The 26,036-nt window shown below is 32.4% G+C and overlaps 1 long non-coding RNA gene across 1 annotated transcript; it reads right to left on the bottom strand.

Moving 5' to 3' along the window:
• Positions 1 to 15,861: 15,861 nt before the first annotated feature.
• Positions 15,862 to 24,141, bottom strand: LOC149782435 (uncharacterized). The gene is made up of 3 exons (XR_016414641.1): positions 24,031 to 24,141; positions 19,586 to 19,669; positions 15,862 to 15,898 (listed from the first exon to the last, which is right to left on the bottom strand). It is a non-coding gene; the product is annotated as an uncharacterized LOC149782435 (long non-coding RNA).
• Positions 24,142 to 26,036: the final 1,895 nt, after the last annotated feature.

Below are 26,036 nucleotides of genomic sequence, written 5' to 3'. Positions count from 1 at the left end.
CTCATTGTGATATGATAAATCATTGATCATCAGCAGAAAGAGTGAATGTCTAAGAATTTATTCTTCTGGAACACCAGTCTTTCTCTGTTTTTTTATCTCAATGTTTGTTTAAAATATAAACTTGTTTTTGTTTACTAAAATATTAGGTTTGAAACCACATTAAGTTTTCATGGTTAATTTGATATATGTTGAACTTTTCCAGCTGAGACGAAAGTTTTAGGAATTTAACACTTATATCATCTAGACCCATAGCTGTTCTGACATTAAGTTGGCCTAATTCATGTAAACAGAATTCAATACTTACTTTTGATATTTTAAACATTCTTCATTGCTACAATGTTAGGAAATATGCTTATTTAAATCATCAATGGATAATCTTTTTATGAGTTGTGAGGTCACCAGTATTTATATATATATATATATATATATATATATATATATATATATATATATATATATATATATATACACAGACTAATCATTGAGTGCATTTGCAACATCAAGTTCTTGCTGAATATCACCATTTTCATGTAAATGGCAGGTTATTGACAGATTTGCCCTTCAAGTCATTGAAGGTTTTCCAGAATTGTCTAGGGTTCTTTTTCGGAATACAATTTGTTATTTCAGTGGCATAGTACGTTTTCCTTTCCCTTTACTCAATGATTTGATTCTGTTTTTCCATAATCTGTAATTGTCAGTATCTTTTAATTGTTGAAATATATCCCTTGTCTTATTAGCATTCAGTATATCACCTGTAATCCAGTTTGGTTGATTTTGTTTCTTAACTCCTGTAATTCATAAGAGCATGGGTGTTCATGATCTCAGTAAACATATATATCCAGATGTGAAGAGCATCTGATGGGTCATCAAAAGATTCAATTACTGACCAATGGTTGAATTTCAGTTCTTTAAGGAATATAAGTGAATCAAATCTTTTCATTATTTGATACTTTATATATTTGTGATGATATTGATTTTTTTACTTAATATTCTACTTAATTTAAATGCACAACACATATAATAATGATCACTATTGGGGAACTGTAACTTCTATAATTCTGTTAGTGTTTCAGAAACCTCTGCTACTTTAGTGGGTAGAAGATCTAGCTGTGGAAATTTAAGGGAATTTATGATTTAAATTCAGCTTTGATTGGTGCATAAAGAAAATTGTAATATATTAGTCACATTCGGACTTCTTTATTTTCTATATGCAAAGGTTCAAGCTTATTTTTAAATATAGTATAACAAGCAGTGTCATTGTTTGGTGGTCTATGTACACAGTCTAATAATAATAATAATAATAATAATAATAATGATAATAATGAGGACTTTGTATAACGCCTAATCTTAAGAAGCTCTAAGCGCTTTACAAAATTAGACAACACCAATAAGATAAGAAACATAATAATATTATTACAAAAACAAACAACATGACATTAGAAAAACGTTAAAAAATAAAAGACATGCTGAGAATATTTCAGGTAGGAAACATTATTAGGTCTTTAAGTTAGTTCTTGCAGTCGAAATAAGTGAGTTTTGAGAGCCCTCTTGAATGCGATCATTGTCTTTGTGTCTAAGTTCAGTGGGCAATTCATTCCATGTTGCTGGGTCCTGATATGCAAAAGAACGCTGTCCATATGACTTTGTTTTCATAGTGGGAATAATGAGTATACGATTGTCAGAAGAGGAGAGTAAGTATCTTGCTGGTGTGTACACATGGGTGAGGTCGGATAGGAATGAGTGGACAGAAGGAAGAGAACAGGTCCAAGAACAGACCCTTGTGGAACACGACAACATAGATCAACTGGGCTGGAGTGTATTCCATTTGTGGATACAATTCGTGTCCTGTTGACCAAGTAGGACTTGAACCACAGTAAGGCTGTATCATGAATGCCAAATACATGCTGGAGATGATGAAGTAATATATCATGGTCTATTGTGTCAAATGATGCAGACAAATCAAGGAGGGTGAGGACCCTAATCTTTCTGCTATCCAAGGCAGAGAGAATGTCATTAGCTACTTTTAGAAGAGTAATTTCAGTACTGTGGCAAGGCCGATATGCAGATTGTACATTGCTAAAAAGACTATTTTAATTCAGATGAGATACAAACTGGGATAGAACAACCTTTTCTAAGATTTTTGAAATGAATGGGAGATTAGAATATGGGTGGTAGTTCTTTAAATCGTTATGGTCTAGTGTTGGCTTCTTCAACAGAGGCTTTACAATGGCAGTTTTGAAAAATGATGGGAATTACCCAGATGAGAGAGAGGTATTAATAACATCAGTTAGCGAAGGCAATACTGGATCTAAGCACTCAATCAGCAGTGATGTTGGAATTGGATGAAGTTCACATGACTTTGGTGCACTCTTCATCACGATTGTACGTATGAAATCCTTAGAGACAGGTTCAAATGCTGCAAATGGTTGCCGCTCAAATTCTGTATCCCAGCTGTATGGTGACGACGAGTCAATTGAAATTGCGGTGTCAATCTTATCTCTAATGGTTCATACTTTGTCACGGAAGAAATTTGCAAACATGTCTGGAAGGTCGATTAGAGAGAAGATAGTTGGAAGTGGTGTTGATTTGTTCCTAATTGACATTAGCTTTTTAGTAATCTCAAAGAGCTCTTTGCAACTGGAACTTTCCATGATCATAGTAGTGTAGTGGGTTGATTTCGCTGCATGGACTATATTTGTGACATTCTTCTTAGAGACTTCATAGATTTGCTTATGAATAGTGAGTCTGGTGGAAAGCCAGAGCCTCTCAGCTTTATGGCGGTCTCATTTAGCAGTGTGAAGCTGGTCCCTAACACAGCTATACCATGGAGAACACTTTTGAATTGATACTCTGCACTTGGTAGCTGGGGCATGTTTGTCAAGTAATGAACGCAGACAGTTGTCGAGTTGTTCTGCGGTAGGAGGTAAGCAAGTTGTTAGGTGTGCTTGGATGTTGTGCATTAGTTTGGTTATATTTATCATACGGAGGTTTCTCTTAGTAGCAGATAAAGGTGGCGGGTTAGGGACTGATACGTCAAGATGGCATATAATGTATATAATACAAGTAATGTTTGGACAATATGTGGCATTTGTAGCCAGATTATTTCTGTATCATTTTCCTCAATATCATATCATTTGAATGAAATACCATCTTTAATGTAAAGAAGAAGCTTGACACTCTTCTGGAAAATTGTATCTTTTCTTCGAAAATTGTAATTAGGAATTTCAAGTTCATCATTATGAAAAGGTTCATGTTAGAAGGTTTCACCTAATGCAGAATTATCAGTTAGTGAATTATTTCCAGAGAGAAGCAATTTGATTTTGTCTAGTTTCACAAAAAAGATAATAGCTGTTCACATATAAAACTTTGAGCCCTTTATGCTGAAGTCACTAATTTTGAGACAATTCTAAGTGCTGATGGTCTTAAGATTAATGGTATGTCGAAATTAATACTTTCATTCTCAGCATATAGACCATGAGATCTCTCTAAATGTGTTCTATACAGTGTCCTAAATCCTATTATCAACTATTTTTCTTTTACAGAACTGTTTTTATTGAGCCAGTTAACTCAGTAGCAGTTAACACATTATGGTCACTGATTTATCAAAGCAATTAATGGGTATCATCACTCAATGGGGTGTCTGTAGTTTATTTTTTGTCATCACATTTGATACATTTTATAGTTTGTTTAAAGTTTCTGGAAAATTGTATTTGGTAAACTTCTGACCTCATCTTCATTTTAATAATCTTAAGACTGCATAGATGAGTGGAACATTGCACTGTGTTTATGCCTTATGTCAATATTATAGACAGTGATGACAGGTGAAATTTGCTTGTATGTCTGCATGATTGCCTATTATGCCCACATTCGAAACAGTTGAAACATCTTGATATCGGATCATAGTTAGAACAGTTAGCGTGGTTCCAATGTGATCGGTATTTCTATGCCATTGTTAGAGGAGTGGCAGATGACCTTTAATATTGGAGAAAAAAATCTCATTTATGTCATGGACAAAGCGGGATAACCACTTGTTATTCAAATGGATTCTGTCTTTTGCAACTAGGTTCTCCAGGACTAATCCAGACTTCATCACAAATGCATGTTCAATGTCTGTCATTTTTTAATTCCACTCATGACATAGCTGTTCAGTTGGATCATTCAACTCATGAATTTATGTTTCACTTCTTGGGCATGTACTGCATAGAAAAACATAGCAAGTAAGATTATCAAAGTATATGTTGTATAAGATGTTATAAAATTTGTATTCAATATGGTCAGTAGGAACATTGTTCCTTACATCATTGCCACCAACACTGATGATAATGGTGCCATACTGAGAAGGGTCACTTTTCCCTGGATGGAATCAAATGTATGACCTGTTTTAATCCCCAGTTTAAACTTAACTTGAACCCAAGGTTTCAGGCATCTTTCATTAACATAGCTGATAATGGATGGAGTCTCCAGTTATAAGAGCGTTTATTCTGAAATTATGTTGTCTGATTTTTTTTCTCCCTATCACTCTGGTGGGTTAAGTGGTTAGAGCATCTGCCTCACATGCATAAGGTTGCAGCTTTGACGTCCAACCGAGTCATACCAGGTGCCTCACTTTGTGCTCAGCATGTAGAGGTTAGTGTTAGGACTGGTCGGCCTGGTGTCATTATGTGACTGGATGTGACATGATGCCACATGCCTGCAACATGATGCCCCAGTGCTTGAAATCACTATAAACTGCAACACTGCAGACATTGCAATGATAGGACTAAAAGTGTTAATGCCACGTTAAAACTCCAAAGCGCACACACATTTTCTCCTCTGCATTTAGTCAAATCTTGTGTATTATGAAATCTGAATCTGTTATGTCTAAGATGGGAAGATACTTTACTGCTGTTTGTGACATTGCTTCGTTGAATTTTGTACTGTAGCTTGATGGACTTAGGTTTTTTCTTTGAATTCTGGGTGAGGTTGGAATTATTTTATTTCAGGTCGTTTTTTCATGTATTCATAATCCAGTACATTTCAGTTATGTGCTTTTGTTGTTATTGTCTCTGCGTATTGACAATTTCTGTTTCACATTATAATGTCTTCCTGCACTGTTGTTAAAATGTCCAGAGGCAGCGTAGCCATATTTAAGCTGAAATCTGACAGCTGTTCTTCAAGGTTTCTTATGTTCATGACAGTGAACTCCTCTTTGGTTTTTAAAGACTAGCATTTTTTGACAGTTTATTTGATTTGCTCTCATTTTGTGCACATTCTTGTTGAAGCAATTTGTTTTCACTCAAATAACTTTCACTTTCTTTAACTCCTCCCTGCAGTTCAAAGTCTTTACCTGACTGAGTTTCAGCTTTTTTGATTTGTCTTGGGGAGCAATTAATTATTATTTCTATATCTAGCTGGCTCCCCATAGTTTTCCTGGCCAATGTGGTCCTTAGTTTCTGTTTCCTCTAAGGGGAATTTCCCCAAAGTCAATTGCTATAAGAACACCTATTTCCATATCTGAATTCCCAATAGGAAGTTGTACATCATCAGCTGTTAAATGAATAGTATACAATATAGATAGAAATAGGTGTGTTATTTTTATATTTTTCATACTGTCTCTGTGCAAAGTATTTCAGCAATCAAACACACTTCTTGTATTCCAGGGAGGACCTACTGTACGTCTCCTTTGATTAATTAGCCAGGTTGTGTAATGGAGAAAAGGACATCATTATTGAAAACTATATCTTAATAAATATCGTCATATGATTATAATTAAATAATACAATAATCTGCAAGTTATAAGAATTTCAGACTGTTAATCTAGTATATTGCAGCAATTTAATGTTTCATTGTCATTTCAATTACCTTATGATGTGCAACTGAATCTAGTATTCAGCACATATTTAAATACAGCAATCAGCTACAAGCATGCATATTTGCTCAATTTAAGACAGAAAATAAAATGTCTCAACACTGTACAAGCTATGACTTAATCTGATGATTAAATATACGCGAGTCCATATGTCTTTATACTGTGGGAACAATGATCTGATCAATGCATGTGGCCATATTGTTAACACTATGAGAACCATGATTTACTCTAATGAGTAATTTTATATGTATATTTTCGAGTACTTTATGCTGAATAACATAAATTATTTACAATGACCCCTCAGCTTATCAAAACGTTTGTGTGAAAATGGAGAGACTTGAACTATTCCTTAGGCCATCACATCTTTAGCAAGGGACAATTACACTTTGCATTTTCATAAATGTGCTTTTATGAATTGACAACTTTTACTTGATAACATAATTATAATAATACATATGTATTATCAGTTTTTCCACAGGAAACAAGTTTAGATGTACCAAGCATATTTATCTAAGTCGGCCATTTATTCTGTCACGTGAAGATTGTTGAAGAACTAAATAAATAGTGTTGTGCTGCACATATCAGTATGCATGAATTATACACAAGGATTAAATGAAAACAGTATAATAAATTAACAAATGAAATACTCACTGAATTATAAAATATGTTTAGTCTCATGATTTACACCATGCAGATATATTTAACTTCCTGGTTTTATTAAAATCAAAATGTTTATGTGTGAAATCAAGTGTCATTTGTGAATAATAAAAGTTTTTCCTCTTTGATCGCACCGTGGAATCTTAAACTCTCATAATGGTCATTCTTTATCCTCTATTAATTCTTATTCAATGTGAAAATTCATCTATTTAATAATTCTTCTTCTTGTCCCTCCTTGTGTCGATTATCTTTTGCTTTTCATTCCTTCATTTCATTTGACTTTTGTATATCTACTCTTTTTCATACCCACTTATCTGCTTCGCTGTTTATACGTTTTTTATAAATTCATTTTAATAATAAAACTGATAGATGAAGTTGAAAACTAAGGAACCAGATTTGTAATGGCTTTTTTTCAGAGAGAATATTCTTAAGATTATTTTACTAAATTTGTCATTAAGACAAATATGTTTTGAAGAACGCTTACATGAAATACCGTCTCTCTCTCTCTCTCTCTCTCTCTCAATAGACAGTGTCTGTTCTGGTCAACCGTGTCTTATAACTTGCAGTGGAGGGATAAATACCTATAAATCACCACTGTGCCCTTACATGTTCATCATTGGCAACTCCACTGTAGAGGGACTGTTTGATATTACTTATTGCCCTTTGAAAAGCCAAGGAATGTAACACATCCATCATCGGGCCATGGAAAGAACATTAAAGACTGAATTACTTAATTGACACTTATGAGGAAACTAAGTTTCTGCATAAATAATAAATAAAATTATGACATTACACATCAATAAGACGCAGTTATGGAGAGGGTAGCTCAGGAAATAATACACCATTAGAGCTTATGAGATGGTCTGTTGTCCGTAGTTTGTTGCCTCTACTACTCATCCTAAACAACTTGAAGGATTACTTTACACATTCCTCCTATGGTTGAGCTAAATCAAACTTGTGTTTCTCGGACAAGCAATATGGCTGTTATAGCAGCCATTTTTAAACTTATGTCAACACTACATGTCCTGAATATATATATACAATTATATACCATGAGATGTATAAACTGTTCATTAAAAGGAAACGAGGCTTTCCAAGTTTCCTTTCAACGAAAAATTTATATGAATGGAATAACATTGATACAGCATACATACTATACATATAATATATTTTAACACATAAAAATACACATATTTGCACTCTGAATGGAGATACGTTATGCTCCATGCAACTGTGTATTGACGAAGTGAATGAATTAACTCACATCCCTGCGAATGTGTCCGCTACAAAATGTATTGCTACGATTTTTCTTGTTCACCATCACATATGCAAATTATAAGTTGAATGTTTCTTTTTGAGTCCCTTTTTTATTCCGATTTATTAAATAAATATAAGACACTCATGATTAAACATCAAATATGTTTTTTTATGAAGAAAGTAGTGCACTGCAAAACACGGTTCGCTTCTTGTACCCTGAACCTGAACCATCAAGCATTCACATACTGGTGTATGGAAATTAACGTGGAATAGAAACTAAGCGAAATGACAAACCAACAAGAGGTAATTAAAATATTTTAATATATTGACAGTTCGTCTAAGTCATCATTCTGCTTTAATTAATATTTATAAAGCTATAAAATCTCTCTTTCTCTCCTTTGGATGGTTTGACTAAACTATAGGTCCAGAGACACCATCGTATGACACGAGCAAAAATCCCCAACGCTTGTATTTTCATGGATTTTTGCCAGTATCTAGCTATGATAATCCAGAGAGGAGAGGCAGAGGTGACCATTTGAACATTTGTATATCTAACAATTAATAATCTTTGTTTAGAACATTATAATAGGTTTAAGAAACAACAATGCATTAAATACTCTACAGTATGTGTGCCTCATAACCAACAAATGTAACATATAGGCCTAGTGTCGACTAAATATTGCAACCATGTATCATTGCTATTATGAACACTGGAGAAAGTGTAAACATATTGTTACGATGAACCAGATTACTGTCTAATGTATGTGGAAAATAGAAAGTAGCAGATATTTGTTTTCTGCTTTCTAAGTAGTTTGTAATTTATTTGTTACACTCTCAGATGATTGTGTGTGGTTCTGTGTGTTTGTGTGATTTGGATTTTTCATGTAGCTTTAACAATTTTTCAGTCATACCTCTATGATGTCTGCAGTGTGACAGTTTATACTGACGTCTAGCACTGGGGCATCATGCTGCAGACATGTAGCATGATGTCCAACCCAGTCATATTATCCTGACACCAGACCGACCAGTCCTAGCACTAACCTCTTAATGCTGATCGCCTAATGAGACAGCTTTTAGTAGATGGTATAGCCTACACCTGCAGATTTTGTGTTCCAAAGTTTCATACCTGCTAAAGTTAGTGTACCTTTAACTTGTTCAGGCAGATTTTCGAGGACAGGGGGACGGCTATTCTGATCAGCTGTTTACTTAAATCATGCATGATTTCCACAACTACAACATGTCAAGAAATCTCAAATACACGTGTTATAGATCTAGATTAATGGTAAGATTCTGCTGAATCCACCTAGTCTATATTCCCCATCAATTATTTTAAACATATGTTAACGATAGTTGGAGGCACAGAGCAAAGTTTTAATCAATGTGTTTCTAAATAAACATGATGGGAACGTATAATAACTGGTGACTTACATATTCAACTGGCAGATATGTTATGTGATTGTGTGACAGTTGTACCAGCAAGGAAAAGTGCTTGGTTGGAAGTATATTCTCGTGTTAAAGCTGAAGGCCTGTTGAGCTGTTAGTCTCCATGAGGACAATAGAAGAACTGTGATGGACCCTAAAAGTTACTGATGCAAAGAAAATAATCAAATCGGAGCAACAACTGCATGATGAAATCACCAAGAGGACCATTCTATTCATGAAATACCAATGACTGTGTTACCGTCAATGTGATTTGTGGACTCGTGTGGGAATAACCATTGGCCATGGTGTGGCAGGAATCACAAGTGACTGTGGCAACTATACCAGACACACAAATTGGAATTGTTGTTGGAGTCACATCAATGGTAACTAGTGTGACTGGCAATGCTAATAAAATAAATGCCGTGACCATTCCCTTTGCAAACTCCTGCCGGTTTAGAACTTCTTGAGGCTTCACAAAGCAGTATTAACATAAATTTTCATTGTTGTTATTCTTTTATACATAAATCGATATTCTTTATCTAGCCACTTTCACCCTAAAAAGAAGCAGCAGGTCGATCTCATGTGACCGTACCTTTTTGTTGATGCATAGCCCAAGATGTATTATGTGATGGCTGGGTTGAGATGCTTGAACTTATCAATATCACTAACCGTTACAGGAATGTCAATGCCAGCAATGATCGAGCTTGCTTGGGTTTTGACAGTACATGCCTGGTTAGCTGACGTTTGTATCACATGCTGGGTAAAGTCCAGACATAATAGTCTACTCAAAATAGCGATGCCATTGTTTGTCACATTCGTGGCAGATCATGGTAGAATGCACTTTGGCAATGGAATGTAGCATCGGTCTTTAAGCAGCTGATGCTGCAACATAATAAGATGGACTTTTCAACAAGGGCAAAGGTGTTGCATATGAAATAGGTCTCCACTTTTAATGACGCCTCCTGGCTCATTCTTTACCTTAAATATTTTCCAGGTCTTGTCATCTTTTTTCAGCTGCACCATGAACATGAGACTGCACTTATGTCCTCCTAAGCTCCCTTGCAATAATGTCCTGCACGCTAAGAACCACGTCACTGAGATATATAGCATCAGCTTTGAGCTTGTGCTTTTCAGGTATAGCAGACTCACACATATATCAGCTCTTCTGGAATCTCAACCTGTACATGGGAGCTGGAACTGGCTATTTGGCTGGAAGCTCAACCCTGTGCTCAATAGCCAGAACTGGTAACTTGAACAGAGGTTCAATAGTAGCCATTGCTGGGGCTTACCACGAAGCACCACATTCCTCTAATTATATATGAAGCCTATCACAAATATCAGCAATCGCAATGACTGTAAGGGCTATCGCCATTCATCCAACCCTACAAATGCCTTGTTGAGAATCTGCTGTTCACAAACAACTTCAGTAAACTGCATCCTTGCCTAGGTTAGTTTAGATTTCTTGATATGATGTTCCCCTAAAACGTGGGCAGAGTCGATGGTGGGTGCAAACATTCCTGCCCCAACTGGTGTGAATGCTGATGTGAACATGCACCTCTCTCTCTCTCTCTCTCTCTTCCCCAGTGTTAAATATGGACATTTCAATTTACCCTAAACTCCATGTTTTTGCTAGGCAATTATACCCTCTTGCATCTATTTTTTTAAATAAAAAAATGCTGCCTCTCAGTGAAGACCAATGAAAAGGAATTATCTAGTGTCTCCACAGTCTGAGTCAGGCTTATAATGAACCTAATCTATAAGTCTACACCTTTTCTTAAATATTATCTTGTATTCTCTCAAATAATATTGTATGACAATCTGATCATACTTTCCTTCCATCAAAAAACATAAATATTGTCTCCTGATGTATGTATGTATGTATGTATGTATGTATGTCGCTATATGTGTATTTATGGGATTTAATGGCACATAAGCACAATCCTAGCTATATAGTAATGCTGTAAAAATAATAATTGTTCAAATCTTCATGCAAATAAAACAAAAGGTAAAAGTATTAAAGTTCTTTGAAAGATTAATTAATAAAGGAGTAACAGAGACAATGATTAAACTATAGGTTAACATGTTATTATTATATTTAAAAAAACCTGACTTAAAATATTTAATTTGCATCCTATATAGAAAAAAGGTTTAAATGAACTGGCGGAAAATAAAAACCCAACTGTCTCACAGAGTGGAAATCCCTAGTTTTACGGTCCTTATTATAATATTTAGTAGTCAGTTTCCATAAAAATAACTTTTTTAATGCAAGAGCTGAATACCTGTTGACTAAACATATTTAGCCTTAATACTGTTGACAAAAGCTTTGACTTAACATCATCTGTATTTCAAGACAGTGGAGATATATGTACACACACACACACACACACACACATTTTTATATAAGAAACCTTATAATACAATGTGATGTGACTTTGGTGATATTGATATGAGACAATTTGATTTATCAATGTCATAGTGTATTGACATACACATAATTCATTGTTTTCAAAGCTTAAGTACCATTTAAGTCCAGCAGCTTACGAAGCGAGTTTGACATGTAGCTGTATCTTGGACCATTAATTTGACCTGTCCAGTCTTGTTTTACTTGCTTTATTTGCCAATGCCTTCATTCCTTACAAATAAATAGTAAGAGTCATCTTTGTATTTTTAATATTACATGGATGGTTGAGTGTGAACTTCTCATGCATGCAAATGACAAAAGCACATGATCAAAATAATCATCAAAGAATGAGTGGATCACTTCTCCAAAAACAACTGAAGCTACTATTCAATCTAAAATTAAGATCATTTTCCATGTCCAGCATCCCTGATCATTTCAGTTTGATATTTGGCAGCAAATCTTGCCATATGATAGATGTCTGAATTTTCTAAGACACAACATCCCCCAAAGTCCTCTACGGCGTCTGTAGCTGATAGTTCAGATCTTTTTCCACTACATGTTTCTTACAGAGTTTTCAACACATTATATCTTTAACTGTAGACATAATAGTGTTTTTTGATAAAATTGAAACAATGTAAAAAAACATTATATGTCCCAGTTTCTTTACATCATCATAATGACAAGATCTTGGACTATACTGACTTACAGTGAGTTGCAACCTCATTATAACGTTGTCCATGGTAGCCATAGAGTCATCTACTTTATAGTGAGTAACTCCCTCATTACAACACTGTCCAAGGGAGTCATAGAGTATACTATATTATAGTAAAACTGTCTTTTAAGGAAGAACATTATTCATAATATACTGTTACCTAACATAGTATGATCCATAACCAACACTAACCTGTAAAAGGAATCCATGTTTATAATGAAGGATGATATATTGAAGGAGTGCTGTACAAGATTCATAAAATGTTATTACTGGACAAAATTATATAAATTGGCTTTTAATTTCACTACCATTAATGTGGAAATTACAGTACATTTTCATGTTGAGACCTAGTCACAAACAAAAACTTAAAACCCACTGAAAAGTGCATAAAGAGTGTTAATAAAATAACAACCTTAATAAATCAATCAGAATGGGAATTGATTCAGTCATGCATCTATGAAGTTTATAACAACTGCTATGTAAAACTTACAGACAAAGAACAGCGTGTAACATAAAATGAGTTTATTTCCTTTGACAATGAGTTTTGACCTCTGGGTTCAACAGCAAGGTTACTTTATTCTTTATTCTCTACTTTATAACCAAATTGTTCTCTTAATTGCATCTTACACCTTCTTTGCCACGCTACAAATTATATATTATAAATTCAATATGTTTTTCTTCTGAACATGTCTTTTATTTTGAAAAAATAAATCAAGCACCATCATAAAATAAATGAAAATTTCCCGCAAAGATGCCTGGATTGGAAATTGCATAATTCTTAATTTGTATAATGAAAATAGACAAAATGAAAAATCTCACTTTATTATTATTATTATTATTATTATTGTTATTATTATTTAGTTTTTGTTGTTTTTAACTTTGCTATTATTAGTAGTATTATTTCTTTTTCATTTATTTGATTAAGTGATTATTTGTTCATGTATTTTATTGATTTATTTTCCAGTCTTATTGTATCACATATTTTCAACTTGAGACTAATGACTGGATGTTTTGTTAAGGTACCAGGTTTTGTTATGAATGTGGTTTCACTCATCACTGTTGACTAATAATGTAAGAAATGAGAACTACATCAGGAGTCATCTGCAAAAGTCATCTACATGTACCCTTTTGAAGAGAAAGAGTTTGAACATTTTAATTAAACTGGCATTACTATATATTGTAGGAAGTGTTCTAGCGAAAATCCCATGTAGATATGTCTGAAGTTTAAAAAATATTTTCCATACTTTCTTTTCCTGTTGGGGTTCAGATTGGAACCATTTTCATTCATGTATACCTATGAAAATCTATCATGCATATTACAGCTCAGTTTCATAAAGTGACCCTGCAAATGGTCTTAAATTAAAGATATAAATTGTGATCTTCCAGCTATTATTGCATAAACAAAATACATGAACAAGACATGATTTATATATAGGTAGTATCAATCAAATTCACCATATCTTTTTTTTTTAAATCAGCAGTAAGTCTTATACTGTGGACAATAATAATAAAACTCATAATGTAAAATACTTCCTCAGTTACCTGAGTTTCATTGTATCTACATTACAGGTTCATGGTAAAAAAATGTTTATAACGTCCATGATTCTAGTTTAGTTATGGCAATTATCAGTTCACTAAGGATGCAGAAATACCATCTTCTTGTTCATGTTTCGACTCTTGTGTTTTCATAAATCTTGTTTTCACCTGTAATATTGAAATAATTTTCAGTACAATATCAAAAGAAAATGTGTTAATTAATATTTAAACTGAATCCCTTCTTCCTCTGGTTTGTCATGAGCCAATTTTGTAAAAATCCCTTCTTACCCAAGTTATTCAGGTACTATTGTATTACAAATCCCTTCTTACCCTAGTTATTCAGGTATCATTGTATTACAAATCCATTCTTACCCTAGTTACTGACCACTCCAGTGGTCTAGTGGTTAGAGCTTCCACCCTGGATGCAGGAAGTCATGGGTTCAAACCCCAACTGAGTCATATCAAATGCTTATAAAAACAGTACTAGTAGCTGCCTGGCAGGGCACTCAGCATTAAGAAGTTAGTGTTAGGACTGGCCGGCCTGCTGTCAGGATAATGTGAGTGGGTGGAACATTATGTCTGCAGCATGATGCCCCAGTGCTAGACATCACTATAAACTGTCACACTGCAGACACTGTTGCATTATAACTGAAATATTTTTAAAGCTATGTTTAAAGTACAAATCACAGATACTCTAGTTACTCATAAACATTGTATTACAAATCTTTTTTACCCTAATTACTCAGGTACCATAATGTATCAGAAATCCTTCCATGCCTTAGTTACTCATGAATCATTGTCTTACAAATCCCTACTTACCCAGGTTACTCTGGTACCATAATGTATTAAAACTCCATCCGTGCCTTACTTATTCATGAACCATTGTCTTACAAATCACTACTTACCCAGATTACTCAGGTACCATTGTATTACAAATCCCCTTTTCCCTAGTTACTTATGCAAAATTATATTACAAATCCTTTCATGCCCTACTTACTTAGATTACGAATTCCATCTTTCCTAAGTTCCTTGTGTACAGAAATTCCTTATTTCTCTAGTTACTCGTGTACTAATATATTACAAAAGATTGTAACCTTAAACCACATAATGTGCAAATACTTTTCTGTTTATGTAGGGTGTATTTATTGTTAATTTAATGAAACTTATATTTACAATTTTGAATGATCACATGAGATGAATATTCTTCAAGTATTTGTTAAAATAATGAAGCTTTTACACACAGATTGTCTATCTATCATAATATATATATATATATATATATATATATATATATATATATATATATATATTCATATTCATGTTTCAAATTATATGTTTATGGAAAAGTGACAAAATAAAGTATACATAGATGATAACAAGAAATTTTAAAAAAATAATTAAAATCAGTTTTAATTCAAATGGAATATAAAATGTTAAACCTAACCATCTGCACTTTAATAGAGAGACAACATGGAGATTCAGAGAGCACGTACTGGATAAACATGGTTTCAAGTCAAATAGTGAGCAATAGTCAAGGTCATCAATTGTGTTATTTTCTTGAACTCATAATTCAGTAATAATAATAATAATAATAACTCACAGTTACCTTTTATAAAGTTTCCTTGATCCTGAGGGATACAAACTGTCTCCTTGGTATTAATATATGTTGGCTGAATTTCAGTGGTTTTGGTATCATTCTCTCTGAAGTAATAAATGATCCATATGTACACGATACTATTTTACACATTGTCTTCCATGTCACAGTTGTCCTAGATAAAGACATTCATACACTTGAAAATAAATTCCTCAACTATCCACTCTCTAACCTATTTATAACATTACTGACTCAGGTTCCACTGAACTATTTATCTATCAATGAATCCATTCTTACATGAGTATTTGATTCATGCACATAATTATACTCATAGATGTGCATATGCACATCATTTATGTATGAATACATTATCCATGTATCTGCCTTATCCATTCATCCACTTATCCATTCATCTATTGATCTGTCAAAATTACCTGAAGCTGTTTTTGGTGTCAGCACAACTCTTTATATCTGAAAGTAAGTTTTATTTGAATGAAAATTATATTCACAATATAAATATTACATGCGTGTAAATGGCATAATTTGTATTTGATACCCTAATGTCTAGTTCTGATAAAAAATAGAAATTATATTTTTAAGAATAAAAATGTAATATTAACTTAATTTTCTTTGAATTCTCTTACAATACCATAACTTCTTATTGGTTTTCAAGTTTCAATGACACATTTTAAACTGAATCCATAAACAAAATTTCCTTGTTTGGATACCTCTTACAGTTCAGTGTTACATTTATTTTTAATGATATAATACTTAATGCTGATAGTCTACTGTCATACCTGTTACGTGTAATAATAATAATAAAAATAATAATGAGGACTTTGTATAGCGCCTAATCTTTAGAAGCTCTAAGCACTTTACAACATTAGACAACACCTATAAGATAAAAAACATATAATGATATGATCACAAAAACAAACACCATGAAATTAGAAAACATTAAAAAAAAAATAACAATCATCCATGGGAAATTGACAAACTAACCTTTGTGCAAAAGTGACCTCTAAATGCAGGCTTACCTTTCAAATTTCCTTCTTGAAACCATCATTCAGTGAATATTATTATTATTATTATTATTATTATTATTTCAGGAACAATTCCTATTCAAGCAATTCACCATATAGAATTTATTGGTGGTAAATTCTGGCATAAAATAAATTCATTGAAGGGAGTTAGCTAGTTAGCTCAGTTGCTTGCATATTGTATCTGGAGTCCATTGTCTAAAAAGTAACAAGCCCATGACAAATACAGAAAGAGTCAACCCAATGATTGACAGGTCTCCTTTGTTCAAAGGATGGTAATGTCTTCTAAGTTTGAACACTGTTCTGTTCATGTATTTAATATCAAATATGCATAGGTTTTCAATTCTGTGTTCCTGCAGAATTCGTCAGCACATTCCTTGAACATAATGAATCAATCGAGTATCATATATGAAATAGTGAATACCTCAATGGCCAATTATCTTTTCCTGGATTAAAATAAATAAACTTATTAAATGTGTGCCAGTCAAAATTTTAATTTTGAAGTATGTCTGTGTATATAATGAAGATTTGACAGAAACATTGCGTTTATCAGCTCATTTTCCTCTGATCAAAATGCATTTCTTAATGCAGATTTATAGTGACTTTGCCACACTGTTATAATAATTTGACTGTTATTTTGCTTAATTATTACAATAATTACAGACTATTTATTTAACAAAAATTAGTAGAATTTTAAAATTTGAACTTCCTTTTCACATCTTAAACAATAATATCTAGAAAGAGTTTACCATGATCTTATCCCCAAACTATTATTATTTTGATATCGGAGTACATTTCTGCTCCCAAACTTATTTATCATTCAGTAAACACTGATATATATTTTTGAATCTGTCAAATTTGATAAATGTAATTAAGGGGTAAGGCTACAATTATTTCTTTATTAACCCTGTCTGTCTAAACATGAGCATAGTAACCAATGCATCCTCTCCCCCCAAACAAGGCGTGAAAGGGGCCAAGAATGATAATTTACCTCAACAATAAACACATGAGAAATTTCTTTACAGAATGCCCTAAACAAACTGGAAAACTGGTGCACATGCAATGGCATGGTGGTAAATACTGGTTAAACTAAAATATTACTTATCTCAACATGGCAAAGAAGGACAAATCTTAATAGTGATGAACTATGTCTGACATGGAAGGATAAAAATTTGCAAATGGTCTGTCATGAAAGACTACTTGGTGTTCTGGTACATAATAACCTATCATGGACTGAACATATCAAACATATCAGTAAAAATGTAAATTTAAGTGCATGGCTTCTCAGTAGAATAATACATTTTCTCCCTGAAAGGCACAGAAAACTATTTTATAACATTTACATACAACCCTATTTAGACTACTGTAATACAGTATGGGGTAATTCAAATGATGAAAACATAGCAAAGCTGGCACATCTTCAAAAAAGAGCATTTGGGCTAATATCAATCAGAAAGAAAGCAACGACGATTTAGCTGGTAGGTTAAAAATATTACCTATTAAAGATCGAATCTGTTTGAGAAAAGCCAAATTAATGTACAGGATATCTCATAATAGTGCTCCTGAATATTTATAATCACTATTCCAGTATAGGCTACTTGGTAATACTCCCCACCTGTGATCCATGTCTACCAAACAGTATAAAATTCCCAAACCAAATAAGGAGTTATTTAAAAAAGTTTCCAATACTCTGGAACACTGCTCTGGAATAGTATTCCAGTTGAGATTGGAAATGCCCACTCTATTTCCTTCTTCCAAACCCTATATATCCAGTGGCTTCAGAGATGCAGCTTAAATAAATGAATTCCTTTGTATGAGGGCCTCAAGGTACATTAATTCTTCGCTAATTGTGTTACCCTTTTTAAATAAGGTCATTATTATTATTATTATTATTATTATTATGAGTGGCTTTATTCAAGTTCTTAGCATAGCAATACAATATACAGGTTTCCCAGTTTAAGGCTATACTGGAAAATAAAAGTATAATTTGCATGACAGACACCCTTAATGTATTGCTTGAAGTGGCAATAAACCACTGTCTAGTTAGGAAAAACCTGTCTATTTACTGTTGCAAGTTGGTCTCCATGAAAATATATAACTTTTGTTTGGAACACTGCATGGTGAAACGTTGGAATGGCAATTGAGACCAGGTGACAACTATATAAAGGTGACTATTAGGGCATGTTGGACATTATTTGAGCAAATAAAGTATACAAAGTAGGTATATCGATCATTTAAAGTGTAAGGCATAAATTGCCTTTAGAAATGCAACAATTTCATGGACCTGGATAATTAATCAATTAATTAAATAAAACAATAATAATAATAATAATAGCAACAGTATGACTATCAGAAAGATCAAATAGATTAACACTGGGAATGATCCAAATAAAACATGAAAGAAGTTAAAATAGAAAATATATTGTTGTATATTTATATTGTGCAAATGTTTGTAAATTGTAAATGAAGATTCTGCCTACCTGACTTTGTCTACGAAGTTTTTGCAAACTTGATTTGTGTCATGGGGTTTACTAGAATTAGATTTCAAGGCCTAACCTTGTTTACAAGTTTAAAAGGTTGTGGAAGTTAAATTATTTACAATTAGGTTGAATTTCCCATTGAAAATGTGGATTTTCCAGAGAAATAGTTAACATGTTTGTCAAATAGGGATGTGTGAGTTTGGTAAACAAGCATTCAATCTACTCAAAGATCAGTCTTTAGGATATAAATTGTTGTATTTACTTAAACTGCCCGTTTCACTTTCTTTCTGTTACATATTTTAAGATCTAGAGTCATAACAATATTAAAACACACTATTGTAACATGATCACAGCAACATTTTTGAAGTGTAAGAAAAGGAGTTGGTAAGCTCCCTCCTCAACCCCATCTCTGCTCCCTCAAACTTTGACATTTAAAGCAGATTTTAACACAAGAAGCCATATATTGTACTAATAAATTATTTGGGAACAATTAACTATGTGTCTTTCCATTTTGCTTCTTCAACAACAACAAGAACATTAATAAATACTCCTATTACTACTAATTCAAATGCAATTTTTACTATTATCACTATTACTCCCACTGCTAGATATGTTAATGTTGTTCTACAATAACTCACCAGAGAGTTCTTGGTATAAACTGCCTTCATTCTTCTTGGCTTGTAGGGCCTCATAGTCCCCAGCAGTTGGTATGCAGGAAGTACCTAAATTGGCATTTATATTGATTTTTATCGATTTGTTTAATGATTTGGAGAAAAGATAATAATTCTGTTCTAAAAATAATGATAAAATATTACCAGAAATAATGTATTTGATGGAAGTATTTATTACAACACTTTCAACTGTCAAAATGATAGTCACCTAGATGTACTTCATTTGTGAACAGTACTGCAAATCGCCTTTTGAGCATCCAGCTTATTTATATTGTCTTCAAATATTAAAAGTGCGAAGGAAGTCTTATTAATACATATGTCAGCCTTTTGGTGTATATATTATTTTATATTGCATAAAATGTCTTCAACATTTCAAGCAGTTGAATCGCTGACTAACAGAGCTTGAACACCAATTAGTAATATACAGGACTCACAAAATGTGTAAATGTCATTGTAATTAAGCTCTAAGTTACTATAAAGGATGAAATAAAATTTCTCCAAAATCTAAACAAATAAAAGCCTTTGGACTAATTTAAAAAGAAATTGCATTACTTTACTACAAATGATATTTAATGAAAATGTAGCCAGGGAATACAATTAAACTCTAAGAGTAAGCAAGGTCAAATGAAATGATTGTTTCAAAAAAACACTAACCACTAAAGGCCCTCAAAAAAGAAAATCTAAAAAGTGAAGGAACATTGTTCTAGCTTTCAAAAATGTGACCGCCCTAAATCATTGATAAAAATGACTTGAGAGCTTACTTTTAATGTATCTTTGTAAAGTGAAGTGAGAGTTGCATTAAATCTTGTTGATTTATATTGGTGCACTATCACATAAACCAGCTTTAAATCCATTGAAAATACTAATGCCATATATCCCAATAAGAAGATGAATCCATCTTGATCTTATATGACTTTGGGTATGTTCATGAGAACTTGATACAAATCTGCAATCCTGTTGATATATAAAGAAAATCAATAAGCTTAAACTTGAAATGTTGCATTTATGGAATGTCATATCTGACATGAGCAAACACATAATATAATTTTCGTTCTTATATCAGGTCACACTGATATTCAGATTTTTAAAGTTCACAAATGAGCTAACTAATAAGAAATTTCCAATTCCAGATATAGATATACTATCAAAATGTTTTCTCAAAACTTTGGGTGCTTTCCATTTCAACAAAGAATATGACTTTAAATGGATTTACTGGTCAACAAATCCTTACATGGGTTGACTCCAAATTATCTTCAAAGTAATTTTAAAATTGTGGAAGATGTACATATACATAAACTAAGATCCCTCACATAACCATGAATAATGTTTAACCAAATTCTGAGTTGTATAATATTGATTCTGTCATAGCCAAATTAAGGAACTCCATTCTACCCAATATAAGATCAACTGACTCATCCAAGGGTTTAAAAAACTTACTGCATCATCAACATAAACAATTGTTTGTATCAATTTGTTTAATTCAGTACTAGTCTACTTTCCAAAATTTGTTTGATATACTCACATAGTCATGTTTTACTAATCTTTCTTTGAATCCTGTTTGAATTTATCTTTGGTTCCGTACATATATTTTATATATCAGTTATACAGTCTTGTATATTTTTGATGTGTTAAAATAGCACAAAACTTGTAAATATTGTACATCATATACATATCAAGGATAAGATTGGTCAGTTGACCAAACAAGCTTATTCTTTAAATAAAGTCATATTTATTTGTATTCTTATTATTGTTATTATTATTATTATTATTATTGCAGTCAATAGCAACATTAAGTCTTTCTATTATAATTTTAAATCATTGAATCCAACTCTAAAAGAAGGCTTAAATCAAACTTATTGCTGAAATGTTTATAAATTATCAATGAACCACTGTAATTTAGAAAATTGTGTGTATATACAATATGTTTGTCAGCCCCAATCTTACAAGCTTGGCTTGACTTTCCAAGGTTTATATTATGGTTCATGCATCATTGTGACTTCACTGCTTGAAAATGGTAACATTACCATGTATATATTTGAAATTGCCTGTTGAAAAATCTTGTCCATTTCTTTAGTGATGAATATAACAAATATAACTTTGACTATCTTTTTGAGTATAATGTAGCTTTGTTGAAAGAACCCTTTGGCATAAATCATATCACATTCTCCTTTAATGTGCTTAATGCATCCTTCTGATCATATATATCTAAACACTTAGTCCCGGATCTAAGTCCAACATATTCTGTTTTCTGTTTTGCATGTGTCAACTTATCTCATATCGCCATAAATGTACCTTAACTTGCCTGAACTTGAATAGGTTAGAAAATTATTTCATGTCATAACTCTTATTGAAAGATTTCAAAAAGCAAGAATAGCAAATGTATTCTGAAAAAAGGAGGAGGCTAAGCCTGGAATCATTTGAATGTAAACTAAAAGAAAATAATGTGCAAATGCAATACAAAAACAGAACAAGAAATATCTATACAGTAAGAATACAAAGAAAGCAAGAGTCCCTCTAAGGCACTGAGGCTATTCTCACTGAAAGGACTTTCCTGGAAATCAAAATAATGATATTTATTCACAAGAATTTCAAAGAGGCTGCTGCAGTTGCCATCTTTGATTTAAGATCTTTACCATTTTAATTTAAGATAAGCTAGCCATGACTAGACTTCTTTTGGAGGAAAATAACTTATCAAAATGACCATTCTTTTAAACAAAGCAGCAATAACTGAATGTTTGAAATGGCAATAATGAAGGTCAGGTTGAATCCATTTTAATTTAGAACCAGCTGGATATCATGTGAATTATGACGAGTAGCCCATGTCAACTTTCTGTTCATGTAACAATGACATGATTCTGCAGGATAGCTGCCATGGCAGCCATATTGGAGTCCAGTTCAAGACCAATTTCACCTGGGACCAAGCAGACATTTTAAGATATGACTTTACAGTTACATTGTATAACTAAAATGTGTTTCAAATTATTTCAAGACTGAAATAGAGTTGCAAACTGTGCCCTAGATTTTAAAATGCCACTTTAAACAAAATTATATTATGTATACTTCTCTTAACCCTTCGTATGCACTATATTTTTCTACCATAAGGGATTTTAAATTCCATCACAAAATCATGGACAAGCTGGTGGTAAGATCTGCACTATCTGAGGTCAATGAGATTACAAGAACAAGATGAGTGATTTTACTAAGCCCTTTGAGATGGCCAACATAGTTGCCATATTGATAAGATCTGCACTAAATTTATTCAGAACCACATATAGACTACTATAGTGTTTCAGTGAAAGTGAGAGCTCCACGATGATATCACAATGCTGACTACTATGGTGTTTAATGTGAAACTAATATTACCTTGCATTCAGAAGAAGGATCCATAGAACTATTTTCAAAATGGCTGTCAAGGCATGCACTTTGGTGAATAGATTAGCATCATTTTCAAATGGAACAATATGTATAGAACTTAGCATAAATTTTTTTGTAGCCAAATGTGCTACAAGAGTTAAGAAATTCACTAATCCTGCTGAATCTTTGCTAGTCCTACATGACAAAGTCAGATACATGTCAAGATTTACATGCCACTGGACCTTTCAAATTAGGAGAACAATTAGCCCGAGAAAGAATTGACTAACTTTGGACAAGTAGATCCCTGGACCAACTACAAATTGCAATAAGTGTTTTAAATACCATTATGACCATCCACTTCGAGGATATTACCCTTATGGAATTTTCGTGATATCCACAATGGTGGCTAGTTTGGGATTTCTTTGGCACTATATTCATTTAAGTGAACTATATATTACAAGAAACGTTTCAGTGAAAATCCCATGGCACCATGACCAACTATATATAATGTGAAAAACCCATGTTAATATTATCATGTGATCAGGAATAGTCATAAGAAAATTACATGACGGCCACCATGGTAGCCACGGTGGTGGTCAGATCAGCACTATTTTCATGTTTGTTTAACAACACATCATAAGTCTTTTGGTAAACCTCCATGTTAATACAACCATATGATAAGTTTAGGATCAGTAGAAATAGCATTTCAAGGTGGTACATGACCATCTGTTCAGGAGGGATGTTCATACAAGATTTTCATCTTAAGTATTTAAGTCATAGAACATGAGTATAAAGGCATTAGTACATACCTTATCAGTGAACATTTAAGACCAGGTGTGTTTCTATACAGAATAAAATGTCATGAATGAACAAAGTACTTGTTACTATTAATTATTATAATTATTACAAACACCTAAACACTTTTGGCATCAAAGCATGCTCATGTTTCATAGCATGGAGTACCTGCTGTAAATGAAAAATAGAAAGACATTCAATAAATAAATGACAATAACACCATAAGGGCAAATATTTACAATAGTTGCTCATCTTAAACATACCATCTGCAGCTTTGTTTGTGTAACTGTGTCTTCTCCAAAGACAAATGACTACTGCTGTGATGAAAATAACAAAAACACCTCCCCCAACTCCTCCAGCTATTCCGGCAATTGATGGTTTAATATCTGCATCTGTATGTGGCTCTGAAAGATAAATATGAATTTTTAATTTTAAATTCAATATAAAATGTATTATTTAAACACAAGTAGGCAATGCTACATAAAAATACTTGTTATTGAATACTAAACTGTGATCAAAAGGAAATTATGTGAATATAAGGTTAATATGCAAGATATCTTTCCACCCAAATTTAAGCTGTTGGCTTATAACAAGTCATAATGCCCTGAATCTCTTACAGACCTCACTTGTCAGAAGAAAGGATGAAGTGACAAGTTGCTTCATCTAGTCTTAGAATTATTTTTCTCAGGAGATTATATATATATATATATATATATATATATATATAGGCACACAAACACGGTGTCATTGCACATTGCATGTTAGCATAAATTGAAAAAGGCATCTTGGATGAGCATCACCTTTGGCATCCCCATTTGAGCTGAGTTGCATGTATCACCAATGCTATATATATATATATATATATATATATATATATATATATATATATATATATATATATATATATATATATATATATATATATATATATATTACAAAATAATCAATACCAACACAGAATGTGTGACCGGTTTCTTTTTAATCAATTTAATTTTTTTAATTTAATTTTTTTTCTTCCCCTAAATTATGTCCCGTTTACAATTAGATAAGAATATTTTCATATTATTTTACTTTGCAGAAAAACTTAATTGGTAAAAGTATAATCTAATATCATAAAAATAAGTTTACAAATTCTTTAAAAATGTAAGTGAATTTAAAATTAATTCTCAATATAATTATTTATAAAATACTTGATAGTAAGTGTTATGCACACCATATGTTTTTAGTATACAAATTGAGTTCTGATAACCTATTTAACATTTGTCAAGATTATATCAAGATATATTTTTTAATATATTTTATATTTTATTTTATTTGTTATTATTTTTTCTATTTATTTATTTATTATTTTCTATACCTCTAATAAGTGTGCATTATACATAATACAAATATTTATAAAACTGTTTATCTTTGTTTAGTAATAAATTATATATATATATATATATATATATATATATATATATATATATATATATATATAGTACCTGCTTAGCCTGAATCCTCAAATCATCATTGTGAATTTTTCCATGAAATTAATCATGTTTTTGCTCCAGCAGTGGTTAGAGTACATAGTATTACCCTTGTCAATCCAACTATAACCATATCTATTTTTTCAGGTGATGAAAGGGCCAATATATTTTTCATTCAATATTCAGTGACGTATCTTTGCTAATGAGGACAATATTTCTAGAAAATTATGTTATCAGTAACATGGAAAAAATTATCTTTGGCTGATTTGATTCACATCAGGCAGGAATGATATAAATTTTACTTGTTGTTTCTTTTTACACAAAACTACACTGAAGATCACTTTGCACTCTGTGCATGAACTTTGTTTTGTACCAGAGAATGCACAAAGATATGAACTTTATAGTTGGCCCTTTCACTAAATTAACATGGTTATATGCATTCACCTAGATTGCAAGCACTTGTCTATAAACTATCAAACATTTTCAGGATGAATTTTAAAGCTTGAGGAAAAAAGATGGGTAGGACATGTTGAAAATCTGCCATGCATGTACACTTCAGTATGTGTATATCTCTCCAGGCAAACTATTTGTCTGCTGAAAAATGTATATGTGTTTTTCTTTTAGACAGCATCTATTAGACTACTCTTGGGATTGAAATCAGATGTCTATCTCTTGGAGATTACAGGTATCATCAAGCTTGTGCTGGTTACCTGAATCGGAGTTGTCAACAATTATTTGTATCAAAATATTTTGACACGGTACCAAAATGATAATGCTGACATTAAGCTGATGGGTACTCC

This window comes from Sinohyriopsis cumingii, chromosome 15, assembly GCF_028554795.1.
Source record: "Sinohyriopsis cumingii isolate HCF-2022 chromosome 15, ASM2855479v2, whole genome shotgun sequence".
Taxonomy (NCBI): Eukaryota; Metazoa; Mollusca; class Bivalvia; order Unionida; family Unionidae; genus Sinohyriopsis; species Sinohyriopsis cumingii.
The sequence above is the reverse complement of the archived record's forward strand: the minus strand, read 5'-3'. Positions and strand labels throughout refer to the sequence as shown.